A 15234-nucleotide genomic window follows, 5' to 3' on the forward strand; every position below is an offset into this window, starting at 1 on the left:
GGGTGTAACGTCATGAGGGGCGTGGTGTGATATCATGAGGGGTGTGGCGACCCCCGAAGCCCGACCCAGCATTCCGAACTAAATGTTCAGAATGCTGGGGAGTGGCGTACCCCTTTAAGGACTCTCAGACTGTGAGAAACAAGATTCTATAGTCTGATAAAACTAAGATTGAAGTTTTAAGCCTTAATTTTAAGCGTCTAGTCTGGAAAAAAACTGTTATTGCTCATCATCTGCCCAATACCATCCCTACAGTGAAGCATCTAAAAAAAAAAACACAATAAAAGCGCTCTCTTGTGTGAATCATTCCTAACAGATAGAACGCAAGGAGAAAGTCAAAGACCGACTCACCTGCGCATGTTGTGCAAAATCCAGCACAACTTGTAACAAAGCTTTAAGGAAAGCCAGACTGCTGCTCCTTCATCATACGCTCCTAGGCGTCAGACTATGGCAAACACTCCTACTTCTCCTTGAGGATCCCAAGGTGCTGCCAGTAAAAACGGTCAACTCGACCAGTGCATTAAAACTTTTAATCATATAAAAACGTACAACATGCTTTACAGCCGGTCCGGTTTTGTCCTCAGGTGCCAGAGGAAAAAGCCATACCAGCTTTGAAACGCGTTGTACGTTTTTATTCCATTAAAAATGTTTCAATGCACTGATCGAGCTGACAGTTTTTACTGGCAGTGCCCCTGGATCCTCAAGGAGGAGTATTGGCTAGAGTGAAGCATGGCAATATCATGCTGTGGGTATGGTTTTCAGGTGCTGGAACAAGGATATTGGTCAAGGTTGACGGAAAGCTGAAAGGAGTAAAGTACAGAAACATTTTCAAAGAAAACCTGTTCCACAATGCTCTGGACCTCAGACTAGGCTGAAGGTTCACCTTCCAACACGACATTGGGAGAAAATGTATCATTGTGTGTGTGATGTACATGCTTTTTTTTTACCCTGTTTTCCTTGTGGTGTGTTTGAAATCACTGGGACAAATTAATCAAAAAGTCACACAGCTTTTCATGAATTGTATACAGAAGCAACAGTGATAATAATGACTGGAAATATTCTGTGGTATAGACATTTTTTACTGTGTGGTTATACTTCGTCTGACCAGACTTGGTGCATAAATGTAGTACATTGCACATAAATTAGTGACTTTACAAAAATTGCAATGATATATTGATGTCTGCTGCAAAAAACTTCTATTGTACACATAAATGCTGCAGTATGTAAAAATGTTTCTATGTGAAAAGTCGCAAAAGTCTTGCTGTAACTTTGTTAGGGACTAATTTGAAGGATCTTCAGGGAAGAGGACTAATAATTCCCAAATCCAGTTGTTGCAACCTTGTGGCATCATACCCAAAAAGACTGGAAGCTGTAATCACTACCTAAGGTGATTCAACTAAGTACCGAATAAAGGGAATACTTATGTCTTTGTATTTTAGTTTTTTCCTTTTTAATAAATTAGCAAAGAATTCTAAAAAAAATTTAACTTTGTCATCATGAAGTATTGAGCGCAGAACGATGGGAGAAAAGTAGATTTAAAAAAAAATTTACCAAAAAAAGTGAAAGGGTCTGAAAACTTTCAGAATGCACTGTATATCCAAATTTAAGGGGATTTTTCTTGCTGTAGCTCAGTCAACCTTTCCTATCTCCCACTGACCTAAATGAAAAAAGAATGACTTAAAGTACATGGTAATTTTTCTGCAGAGATCAGGGATCATTTTTGTTGGACTTCATCAATATTATTTTAATGCTGTCTAAGAGGCTGTTCACATCATGTTTATGGCCTCTGTTTGGCACATGCATTGTGACATATATGTTTAAGAGGGGCAATAACCTATAGGGTCTGATTGAAAAGACTGTACCTTTAATATAGATATGTTTTTAGGAAAATGTAGTGCTATAGTGTACGCTATTTTATCCCTTTTTAATGAGGTATACTGTGGTAAACTTGGGCAGTGGCACAAAAATATACCGGATCTATGCTTTAAAGATTACATTAATCGATGTTATACTTGCAGAAATATGTCCCTTTATTCTGCTATTCCTATTACGCTGCTGTGCGCAATGGAGGCGGGGAGCCAGCTTGCCGAGCTCCCCTGCCTCCTCAATATTCACTGGCCGGCCTGCTCCCATAAAGAATATGCAAATGTCTGCACTTCCCCATCACTAGGTCATGAGAGCCTGCTGGTGGGGGTTTGCTCTTTGAGCAGAGCACACGCGCCTTTGCCTTGCTATACCCATAAGGCAGCAGTACCTGCATTCTGCTCACAGAGCATAGGACTCACCCCCGCCAGTAGGGTAGTAAATTGATTTGCATATTCATTACAGGGCAGGCTGGGCATGTAATATAGAGAAGGCAGGGGAGCTTGGCTTGCCTACATTGAGCACAGCAGCGCAATAGGAATAGAAGAATAAAGGGACATAACTCTGTAAGCACTATACCTATTACACCTGTTTAGTGCAGGTTAACAGCCTGTCAGTTTCTCTTCAAATACTACCTTGGACATATTTACAGCTTGTTTTTAATACATGTATCGCTGTATAAGCTGCTGGGGGAAAAAATGTAAAATTCTTTAAGAACTGATAATTCTGAAGAAACATTTTTCTCACTAAACAAAACCTTGAATGCTGATCCGGGAGTGTGAAACAAGTTATATGCTTAGGAGCACTGCTGGCAGCTCCCCTGGGAATGTGGATCGTGAGTGTGGAAGTACTAGCTTTTTACGCAATGTAATGAAACCAAGAAATTTAACACTGTAATCTGATAAGACCAATCACTTTTAGCCCCAGACAATCTTTAGCATTGATATAAAGACACCAAATAATGCATCTATGTATTGTGCACTTGAATCTAATTATTATGTTTTTTAATAAAGTGCAGTATGAATGAATGAATAAATAAATAATTTAAAAAAATGCTTTTTCTCTTGCATAAATATTATGCTTTTTTGTAATACAGTCAATAAATGAATGAGGCAACATGCAAAACACTACACAAGGCCCAGTTCACACTGAGGCTGTAACTAGACTATACAAAATCATTTGCTCTGATTTACTAAGAGTGTTGGGTTTTTATTAAGTGTAGAATGTTGTTTCAGACTTGCATGATTCCACACTATTTACTGTTGTGAAAGTTCTGACCAGCTTTTTCTTGATGGGAACTTCCAGCCATTTATTCACAATGAATAGGTAAATAGGTTGGGTTGGGTCGGGTTGTAAGAGCACACCTCTTTTCCCAACAGGTCGCACCCCTTTTCTAGCTGGACATGCCCCTTTTCAGGTTTGTAGATTTATTTTGTCACATTCACCACAAACTATGCAGACAGAATTTGTGGGAGCAATGCGCCATGTTGTGGCAAACAGCGCCACATTTTGGCATACAACCTGACAAAAGCAGTTCGGATTTACAATAGTAAATCAAGGCCATTATCTTAAAAGATGGGCAATTCCTAAATACACTCTAACCAATAAGCAAACGCAGGATTACACCGGATTTATCAGGAGCAGCCTCATAAATCTACACCAACTCTAAGCTTTGAGTAAATTTGGCACGTGGGTACGATGCAGTTACTTCTGCCTCAAGCCTCGTCCCTTCCTGCGCTAAAGTGCAGTGGCGTAAAAACCCATAATATACATAGTCGTCACAGACCAGAACAGAAAAAGAAAACTACTAGACAATCAGATATACCAGACAGAATACAAATACTAACAGGGCAGAATATAAACTCACAAACAGCAGAATATAGTGAATTAACAAACAGTTCATAAATCGGATATCAGATAAACGGCAGACATGATAAAATGAACAAGAATAGGCCTGATATGAGTATATAGCAGAATCCAGGAGATGAAGGGGATAAACAGAAGAACTGAGAGCCAAAACACTAAACTGAACAGGTAACATAGAACACTGTTCCCAAACAGGTACAAAGGACAAAGATCAGATCAACTAAACAGTATATACCGTATTTATCGGCATATAACACGCACCCCCATTTTAACAGGGAAATTTAAGTTAAAAAAATTAAATGTAAAATAAATTACTTGGACTAAATGCCACATCATCCCCCCAACTTTGTTTTCTGCTGCACCTCAGTTTGGTCCCGTCCCCTCCAGTGCCACATCATTCCTTCCCTTTTATCAGTCTCTGTGCCACATTTACCCCTCTCATCGCCACCCCCCCATGTCTCATCATCTCCCCATGTCTCATTCCCCCCTCATCATCCCCCCACCCTGTCTCATCATGTCCCCCATCATTCCCCCTCATCATCCCCCCACCCTGTCTCATCATGTCCCCCATCATTCCCCCTCATCATCCCCCCACCCTGTCTCATGTCCCCCATCATCCCCCCACCCTGTCTCATCATGTCCCCCATCATTCCCCCTCATCATCCCTCCACCCTGTCTCATCATGTCCCCCATCATTCCCCCTCATCATCCCCCACCCTGTCTCATCATGTCCCCCATCATTCCCCCTCATCAGCCCCCCACCCTGTCTCATGTCCCCCATCATCCCCCCACCCTGTCTCAAAATGTCCCCCATCATTCCCCCTCATCATCCCCCCACCCTGTCTCTTCATGTCCCCCATCATTCCCCCTCATCATCCCCCACCCTGTCTCATGTCCCCCATCATCCTCCCACCCTGTCTCATGTCCCCCATCATCCCCCCACCCTGTCTCATCATGTCCCCCATCATTCCCCTTCATCATCCCCCCACTCTGTCTCATCATGTCCTCCATCATTCCCCCTCATCATCCCCCCACCCTGTCTCATCATGTCCCCCATCATCCCCCCACCCTGTCTCATCATGTCCCCCATCATTCCCCCTCATCATCCCCCCACCCTGTCTCATCATGTCCCTCATCATCATCCCCCCCACCCTGTCTCATCATCCCCCCTCATCCCTCCCTCATCATTTCCCCATCATTTCCCCCATCATCCCCCCTCATCATTTCCCCGTCTCATCCCCCCCCTCATAATTTCCCCCCATCATCCCCCCTCTCATCATTTCCCCCTGTCTCATCCCCCCATCACCCCTCCTCATCATTTCCCCCTGTCTCATCCCCCCATCATCATTTCCCCCTGTCTCATCCCCCCATCATTCCCCCCCTCATCATTTCCCCGTCTCATCATCCCCCCATCATTCCCCCCCCCCTCATCATTTCCCCATCTCATCATCCCCCCATCATGTTCCTCCTATGGCATCCAGTGATCTTCAACCTGCGGACCTCCAGCCAACTGCTGTCCGGGCATGCTGGGAGTTGTAGTTTTGCAACATCTGGAGGTCCGCAGGTTGAAGACCACTCTTCCCCTTTCCTTACTTGTCTGCGCTTCGGCTGTCTTGCGGGGTCAGTGAACCAGATGAGTTACATCCTCTCCCGGCTCCTCTGCACGGCATCACGGATGTCACTTTTCGGAGGCGACTACAGGAAATGAAGTGATGCCGCACAGAGAACCCGGCAGAGGATGTAACTCATCTGCTTCACTGACCCCGCAAGACCCTCCGCCTGACCTGCCGAAGCGCAGACAGGTAAGGAAAATAAACAAAACTATAAAAAGCAGGGAAAGGGGGAATGATGAGGGAGGGGGAGGTAGGGAAAAGTGAAACTCACTTGTTTTCTCCTGCACTATCCACAGGAACTGGTGGATAGTGCGGGAGACTCTTCTTAAAAGGTAGCGCAGATCTGGACAAGGTAGGGCTGATTTTAATCAGCGTCTCCCGCACTATCCACCACACCAGTACCTGTGGATAGTGCGGGAGAAAACAAGTGACGGGGAGGAGACGCCGCTGGTCACTGAATTAAAGTGGCCACGGCCGTGCTGTCAATACTTAACAAGCAGACACTGCTGCGGCCGCTTTAAATCAGTGACCAGAAGACTTATCGGCGTATAACACGCAAGCAGACTTTTTGCCTTAAATGTAAGTTTTAAAAGTGCGTTTTATACGCCGATAAATATGGTAAATATAGGAAACTGTTCACACTGGGACACAGAACATACAAACTGGACTCCCCACTCCACCAAAAGGAGTAGCCAAATATAATAAAGCCAAATAGGCTACTGGCTAGCGGACACACTCCACCATGTGAACAAAATGCTGACCCAGTAGGAAACAAATATAATACATGAAACACTAGACAAGAACCGGATACCGAACAAGAATATAACTGTCACGATGCCGGCTGGCAGGTAGTGGATCCTCTGTGCCAGAGAGGGATTGGCGTGGACCGTGCTAGTGGACCGGTTCTAAGCCACTACTGGTTTTCACCAGAGCCCGCCGCAAAGCGGGATGGTCTTGCTGCGGCGGTAGTGACCAGGTCGTATCCACTAGCAACGGCTCACCTCTCTGGCTGCTGAAGATAGGCGCGGTACAAGGGAGTAGGCAAAAGCAAGGTCGGACGTAGCAGAAGGTCGGGGCAGGCAGCAAGGATCGTAGTCAGGGGCAACGGCAGAAGGTCTGGAAACACAGGCAAGAAACACACAAGGAACGCTTTCACTGGCACTAAGGCAACAAGATCCGGCGAGGGAGTGAAGGGGAAGTGAGGTGATATAGGGAAGTGCACAGGTGAAAACACTAATTGGAACCACTGCGCCAATCAGCGGCGCAGTGGCCCTTTAAATCGCAGAGACCCGGCGCGCGCGCGCCCTAGGGAGCGGGGCCGCGCGCGCCGGGACAGAACAGACGGAGAGCGAGTCAGGTAGGGGAGCCGGGGTGCGCATCGCGAGCGGGCGCTACCCGCATCGCGAATCGCATCCCGGCTGGCAGCGGAATCGCAGCGCCCCGGGTCAGAGGACGTGACCGGAGCGCTGCCGCGGGGAGAGTGAAGCGAGCGCTCCGGGGAGGAGCGGGGACCCGGAGCGCTCGGCGTAACAGTACCCCCCCCCTTGGGTCTCCCCCTCTTCTTAGAGCCTGAGAACCTGAGGAGCAGACTTTTGTCTAGGATGTTGTCCTCAGGTTCCCAGGATCTCTCTTCAGGACCACAACCCTCCCAGTCCACTAAAAAAAATTTTTTCCCTCTGACCTTTTTGGCAGCTAAAATTTCTTTGACCGAGAAGATGTCCGAGGAGCCGGAAACAGGAGTGGGAGGAACAGATTTGGGAGAAAAACGGTTGAGGATGAGTGGTTTGAGAAGAGAGACGTGAAAGGCATTAGGGATACGAAGAGAGGGAGGAAGAAGAAGTTTATAAGAGACAGGATTAATTTGACACAAAATTTTGAAAGGACCAAGATAGCGTGGTCCCAACTTGTAGCTAGGGACACGGAAGCGGACATATTTAGCGGAGAGCCATACCTTGTCTCCAGGGGAAAAAACGGGGGGGGGCTCTTCTTTTCTTATCCGCGAACTTCTTCATGCGTGATGAAGCCTGTAAGAGAGATTTTTGGGTCTCTCTCCATATGATGGAAAGGTCACGAGAAATTTCATCCACAGCGGGCAGACCAGAGGGCAAGGGAGTAGGGAGGGGGGGAAGAGGGTGACGGCCGTACACCACGAAAAATGGGGATTTGGAGGAAGACTCAGAGACCCTGAAGTTATACGAGAATTCGGCCCATGGGAGGAGATCTGCCCAGTCATCCTGGCGGGAGGAAACAAAATGTCGCAAATAATCACCCAAGATCTGGTTAATCCTTTCTACTTGTCCATTGGACTGGGGATGATATGCAGAAGAAAAATTTAATTTAATCTTGAGTTGTTTACAGAGAGCCCTCCAGAATTTAGACACGAATTGGACGCCTCTATCCGAGACAATCTGCGTAGGCAACCCGTGAAGACGAAAAATGTGTACAAAAAATTGTTTAGCCAACTGAGGCGCAGAAGGAAGACCAGGAAGAGGGATGAAATGTGCCATTTTGGAGAATCGATCAACGACCACCCAAATAACAGTGTTGCCACGGGAAGGGGGTAAATCAGTAATAAAATCCATACCAATCAGAGACCAAGGCTGTTCGGGGACAGGCAGAGGATGAAGAAAACCAGCGGGCTTCTGGCGAGGAGTCTTATCCCGGGCACAGATAGTGCAGGCTCGCACAAAGTCCACAACATCCGTCTCCAGAGTCGGCCACCAATAGAAGCGGGAGATGAGTTGCACAGATTTCTTGATACCCGCATGACCTGCGAGGTGGGAGGAGTGACCCCATTTGAGGATTCCGAGGCGTTGGCGAGGAGAAACAAAGGTCTTTCCTGGAGGAGTCTGCCTGATGGAGGCAGGAGAAGTGGAGATCAGGCAGTCAGGTGGAATGATGTGTTGCGGAGAGAGTTCAACTTCAGAGGCATCCGAGGAACGAGAGAGAGCATCGGCCCTAATGTTCTTATCGGCAGGACGAAAGTGAATCTCAAAATTAAATCGGGCAAAGAACAGAGACCACCGGGCCTGGCGAGGATTCAGCCGTTGGGCAGACTGGAGGTAGGAGAGGTTCTTGTGGTCGGTGTAGATAATAACAGGAGAACTTGATCCCTCCAGCAGATGCCTCCATTCCTCAAGTGCTAATTTAATGGCTAGAAGCTCTCGATCCCCGATGGAGTAGTTCCTCTCCGCTGGAGAGAAGGTCCTAGAGAAAAAACCACAAGTGACAGCATGCCCGGAAGAATTTTTTTGTAGAAGAACAGCTCCAGCTCCCACTGAGGAGGCATCAACCTCCAATAGGAAGGGTTTGGAAGGGTCAGGTCTGGAGAGGACGGGAGCCGAAGAAAAGGCAGACTTGAGTCGTTTAAAGGCGTCTTCTGCTTGAGGAGGCCAGGACTTGGGATCAGCATTTTTTTTGGTTAAAGCCACGATAGGAGCCACAATGGTAGAAAAATGTGGAATAAATTGCCTGTAATAATTGGCGAACCCCAAAAAGCGTTGGATAGCACGGAGTCCGGAGGGGCGTGGCCAATCTAAGACGGCAGAGAGTTTGTCTGGATCCATCTGTAGTCCCTGGCCAGAGACCAAATATCCTAGAAAAGGAAGAGATTGGCATTCAAACAGACATTTCTCAATTTTGGCATAGAGTTGGTTGTCATGAAGTCTCTGAAGAACCATACGGACATGCTGGCGGTGTTCTTCTAGATTGGCAGAAAAAATTAGGATATCGTCCAGATATACAACAACACAGGAGTATAACAGATCACGAAAAATTTCATTGACAAAGTCTTGGAAGACGGCAGGGGCGTTGCACAGTCCAAAGGGCATGACCAGATACTCAAAGTGTCCATCTCTGGTGTTAAATGCCGTTTTCCACTCGTCCCCCTCTCTGATGCGGATGAGGTTATAGGCGCCTCTTAAGTCCAATTTAGTGAAGATGTGGGCACCTTGGAGGCGATCAAAGAGTTCAGAGATGAGGGGTAAGGGGTAGCGGTTCTTAACCGTGATTTTATTAAGACCGCGGTAGTCAATGCAAGGACGTAGGGAGCCATCTTTTTTGGACACAAAGAAAAATCCGGCTCCGGCAGGAGAGGAGGATTTACGGATAAAGCCCTTTTTTAGATTCTCCTGGACGTATTCGGACATGGCAAGAGTCTCTGGGGCAGAGAGAGGATAAATTCTGCCCCGGGGTGGAGTAGTGCCCGGGAGGAGGTCGATAGGGCAATCATAAGGCCTGTGAGGAGGTAGAGTCTCAGCTTGTTTTTTGCAGAAAACATCCGCGAAGTCCATATAGGCCTTAGGGAGACCGGTTACTGGAGGAACCACAGAGTTACGGCAAGGGTTACTGGGAACCGGTTTTAGACAGTTCTTGGAACAAGAGGACCCCCAACTCTTGATCTCCCCAGTGGACCAATCCAGGGTAGGGGAATGAAGTTGAAGCCAGGGAAGTCCAAGGAGAATTTCCGAGGTGCAATTGGGGAGGACCAAAAGTTCAATCCTCTCATGATGAGATCCGATGCTCATAAGAAGGGGCTCCGTGCGGAAACGTATGGTACAGTCCAATCTTTCATTATTTACACAATTGATGTAGAGGGGTCTGGCGAGACTGGTCACCGGGATGTTGAACCTGTTGACGAGAGAGGCCAAAATAAAATTTCCTGCAGATCCAGAGTCCAAGAAGGCCACTGTAGAGAAGGAGAAGGCAGAGGCAGACATCCGCACAGGCACAGTAAGACGTGGAGAAGCAGAGTAGACATCAAGGACTGTCTCACCTTTGTGCGGAGTCAGCGTACGTCTTTCCAGGCGGGGAGGACGGATAGGACAATCTCTCAGGAAGTGTTCGGTACTAGCACAGTACAGGCAGAGGTTCTCCATACGGCGTCGTGTCCTCTCTTGAGGTGTCAGGCGAGACCGGTCGACCTGCATAGCCTCCACGGCGGGAGGCACAGGAACAGATTGCAGGGGACCAGAGGAGAGAGGAGCCGAGGAGAAGAAACGCCTCGTGCGAACAGAGTCCATATCTTGGCGGAGTTCCTGACGCCTTTCGGAAAAACGCATGTCAATGCGAGTGGCTAGGTGAATAAGTTCATGTAGATTAGCAGGAATTTCTCGTGCGGCCAGAACATCTTTAATGTTGCTGGATAGGCCTTTTTTGAAGGTCGCGCAGAGGGCCTCATTATTCCAGGACAATTCAGAAGCAAGAGTACGGAATTGTACGGCATACTCGCCAACGGAAGAATTACCCTGGACCAGGTTCAACAGGGCAGTCTCAGCAGAAGAGGCTCGGGCAGGTTCCTCAAAGACACTTCGGATTTCCGAGAAGAAGGAGTGTACAGAGGCAGTGACGGGGTCATTGCGGTCCCAGAGCGGTGTGGCCCATGACAGGGCTTTTCCGGACAGAAGGCTGACTACGAAAGCCACCTTAGACCTTTCAGTGGGAAACAGGTCCGACATCATCTCCAGATGCAGGGAACATTGGGAAAGAAAGCCACGGCAAAACTTAGAGTCCCCATCAAATTTATCCGGCAAGGATAAGCGTATCCCAGGAGCGGCCACTCGCTGCGGAGGAGGTGCAGGAGCTGGCGGAGGAGATGACTGCTGAAGCTGTGGTAGTAACTGTTGTAGCATAATGGTCAGTTGAGACAGCTGTTGGCCTTGTTGCGCTATCTGTTGTGACTGCTGGGCGACCACCGTGGTGAGGTCAGCGACAACTGGCAGAGGAACTTCAGCGGGATCCATGGCCGGATCTACTGTCACGATGCCGGCTGGCAGGTAGTGGATCCTCTGTGCCAGAGAGGGATTGGCGTGGACCGTGCTAGTGGACCGGTTCTAAGCCACTACTGGTTTTCACCAGAGCCCGCCGCAAAGCGGGATGGTCTTGCTGCGGCGGTAGTGACCAGGTCGTATCCACTAGCAACGGCTCACCTCTCTGGCTGCTGAAGATAGGCGCGGTACAAGGGAGTAGGCAAAAGCAAGGTCGGACGTAGCAGAAGGTCGGGGCAGGCAGCAAGGATCGTAGTCAGGGGCAACGGCAGAAGGTCTGGAAACACAGGCAAGAAACACACAAGGAACGCTTTCACTGGCACTAAGGCAACAAGATCCGGCGAGGGAGTGAAGGGGAAGTGAGGTGATATAGGGAAGTGCACAGGTGAAAACACTAATTGGAACCACTGCGCCAATCAGCGGCGCAGTGGCCCTTTAAATCGCAGAGACCCGGCGCGCGCGCGCCCTAGGGAGCGGGGCCGCGCGCGCCGGGACAGAACAGACGGAGAGCGAGTCAGGTAGGGGAGCCGGGGTGCGCATCGCGAGCGGGCGCTACCCGCATCGCGAATCGCATCCCGGCTGGCAGCGGAATCGCAGCGCCCCGGGTCAGAGGACGTGACCGGAGCGCTGCCGCGGGGAGAGTGAAGCGAGCGCTCCGGGGAGGAGCGGGGACCCGGAGCGCTCGGCGTAACAATAACATACAGAGCACAGGGTACAAGCTAGACTCAGACACAGTGTGAACACGGAGCATGTACAAGGAGCATGCTATATAACCATTGCTAAAAACCCAGATAAAATGACAAGATAAATGCAAGGTAAATGCTCAAGCAGACATAGTCAGAATATAGCACAAACAGACATAGTGTAATGTCCGTTTATTTGTTTTTTTCTGTTTAGGTGTGTATTCACACAGTAGTTTGTTCAGAGCAGTTTGCTATTCCACCTGGATAGGGAATAGTTAATGCTGTGAGCGAATGAGAACTCGGGTGGAGTTATTTAGGCAGAGTTCTCCTGCATTCTGGTACTGGTTATTTAGTGAAATACTACTATGTCTGTTTGTGCTATATTCTGACTATCTCTGCTTCAGCATTTACCTTGTATTTATCTTGTCATTTTATCTGGGTTTTTAGCCATGGTTATATAGCATGCGCCTTGTATTTTAGTCTGTGTTACATTAGTCGGTTTTAGTATGTTACCTGATCTCAAGAAAAACCAGTGTTATATTAGTTGCTATGATACTTAATCGCTAGATGACTACTTTTTAACAGAGTTCTCTGACTTCAGGTAATGTGATAATAATAGGTCAGCCGCACTACAACATGCAACTGTTGTATTCAGTTGTTCATCACTGTCAATGTTGGCCCTGGAATTAATAAAATGTGTCCTTTAGTAACTAGTAATTACACAAAAGAATGTTCACGTCATCAACTCTTATATGTAAGCCATCTACTATTGTTGTGGCTGAGCAATACAATAGGTAAGTATAGGTGGATGGTGCACTACAAAACAAGTCATAGTTTTTTCAATAAGATCTGTGTGTTACCTCCAGCAATTTCCATGATCCAAAGATATAGACTTTTTTGGGGTCTACTTGACCATCAAATATTTTCACTCTTACTTCTCTGCATCATCATTAGCAGATCGTGGGTCATGTGATGTGACAGGGCAGATACCAATAGTGATATGATTGTAAAGGTCTTTTGTTTGTAACTAATCATTATATGATAGATATGGTTCCAGGACTAAAAATATGGAGCCAAGATGACTCACCAATAATGAAAAAAAGGAATTCTACATGTAAAAGCTAAGCCACAAAATAAAAAAAAAACACAAACATTTAAGTACATATGCCATACACTCCAAATATAAAGAAATCAGTCTACACTGCAGATAAGTCAGGTGCACGTGGACAGGTAGATATAGTAATAGAAAGAAAATCCTGGCACTCGTTGTTTTCAATGAAGATGCTTTTTACTTCTTAAAATTGCACATACAGCATATAAAGGATGCAGCATGCGTTCTGGCTTTGTAGTGATTCAAGTAACTTGTATCCATGCTTTATTATTTATCTACTCTGCTAGTTTGGTTGTTATGTTGCCAGGGCAATCAATGACCTCACAATTGTGAGCCTCTGATGCCTTTAAATTGTATCACTAATTAGACCAGCACTTGCAGTTGAGAAAGGCTACAGAGCCGGAACGCGTGCTGCGTCCTTTATATGCTGTATATGCAATTTTGAGAAGTAAAAAGCATCATTGAAAACAACGAGTGTCGGGATTTTCTTTCTATTACCATATGCCATACACAACCTTCTGAAAATGAGAAAACAACTGAATTTAGATTCAACATTTCTGGAAGCGATATACATTGTATTAGTTTTTTTCCCATAAATAGCCCAGAAAAAAGAAAATAAATAACACATTCGGTTTGTTTTCACAGATGGTTTTAAGCTTCTATTGTTATTAAACATTTTTTTACTTGCAATTGTATTGTACAGATGGAGTAACAGTTTGTAAAAGGTAGGATGCTAATACATTGTAAAAAGCATTCCGTTCTGCTGTCAGTAAATCTGAATAATTTGAAGTCTGTATATTTCTGCATGTATTACTTCATTGGAAGTCAATATTATGTTATAGTTTAACTATAAGGATTGTCCAGTTTAGATTGAGGCGTTACCTCATGGGTTATTTAGCTTCATGATAAATTCATGAAAAATTGCAAACAATGCTGTTGCCTTGACTCAAAGATAAATGTCCTTGCAAGTTCCTGCATCAAGGTGGCAGGCTGTCAGTATTTAATACTTGGCACTATTTGAGAGCAGACATCATGGAGAAACAGAAAAGGCATACAAAGTGCCATACTATGCTTAGAAAGCACAATTTTGTTCCTTATGCCTCACTATTATATAGTATTTAAATCACAAATAGTGCATACCTTAATCATGCCCCAAAAATGTATACAGACCCTCTGAACCAATACAGACCAGACCTACTGAACATATACAGACTCCCCCAAGTAAATATAGACAGATTAGACCACTGAAAAACATAACCCAGATCAGACTTTCATAATCAGAAATTAACACTTTTATACAGATCTCACAATAAATAGACTAGATTGTCTCCATAAACACCTTGGACCTTTATAGTATAAACCCCCTCTTATACTTATCACCTTTATCCAGACCCCATAACTCTCACGTAAACAGGCTCCAGACATCTTCTCCCTTTATACAGACTCAAGCCCAGCTCATATTACATACCCTAGGGCAAACTATCCCTTTCTTTAAAATCAAATGTCAAGGACCAACCAGGGAGACAGGAAGAGTGAGCCCTAAACTGACCCTAAAATATCTCTCCCTGCCTACTTGCCCATCCACCCTAAATGGTGGATCGACAACTGGGCGCCAGTCCCTCCCTGAGCTAAAGTGCAGGGGCCTAATAAAACAAAAACTAATAAATAGTCGGTCACAAACCAGAAACGTAACAGGAACATAGAACTCTATAACAGATTAAGTTCAGAGGTCACAGATCAGTGAGCAGCACAGGGGACACTCAGGATCAGTGGTCATGAACAGAGGACACTATAGATCAGCGGACATGAACAGAGGACTCAGTGGTCATGAACAGAGGACACTATAGATCCATGGTCGTGAACAGAACTCCAGAGATCTGAATAAAGAACTAATAAACATATAGAGTGCAAAACACTAGACAGGAAAACGAATAAGTCAACAGACTTAAGGAACAGACAGGAATATAGCATAATCCCCCAGAACATCCAGTAGACACAAAGTCCCCAGATACAGGGATCTATAGCTAATCATTTGCATTCCCTATGCAAACCTCCAGTAGACACGAAGTCCCCCTGGAATGGTAACAGGGATGTAAGCATAGGACACTGTTCACACTGGACACACGAACTGGACACTGCACTCCTCTATAGGAGTAGCCATTAATAATAAATCCAAACAGACTACTGGCCAGTGGCACACTCCACCATGTGGTCAGGATGCTGGCCCAGTTGGAAAACAAAAATATAAAAACACAGAGCTTCATATAAACGGATACAAGAGAAAACACAGTGTGAACAGACACATAGCAGAAAGGATATACAAATCCTAAAACCGA

Source organism: Hyla sarda, chromosome 3, assembly GCF_029499605.1.
Source record: "Hyla sarda isolate aHylSar1 chromosome 3, aHylSar1.hap1, whole genome shotgun sequence".
NCBI classification, from domain to species: Eukaryota; Metazoa; Chordata; class Amphibia; order Anura; family Hylidae; genus Hyla; species Hyla sarda.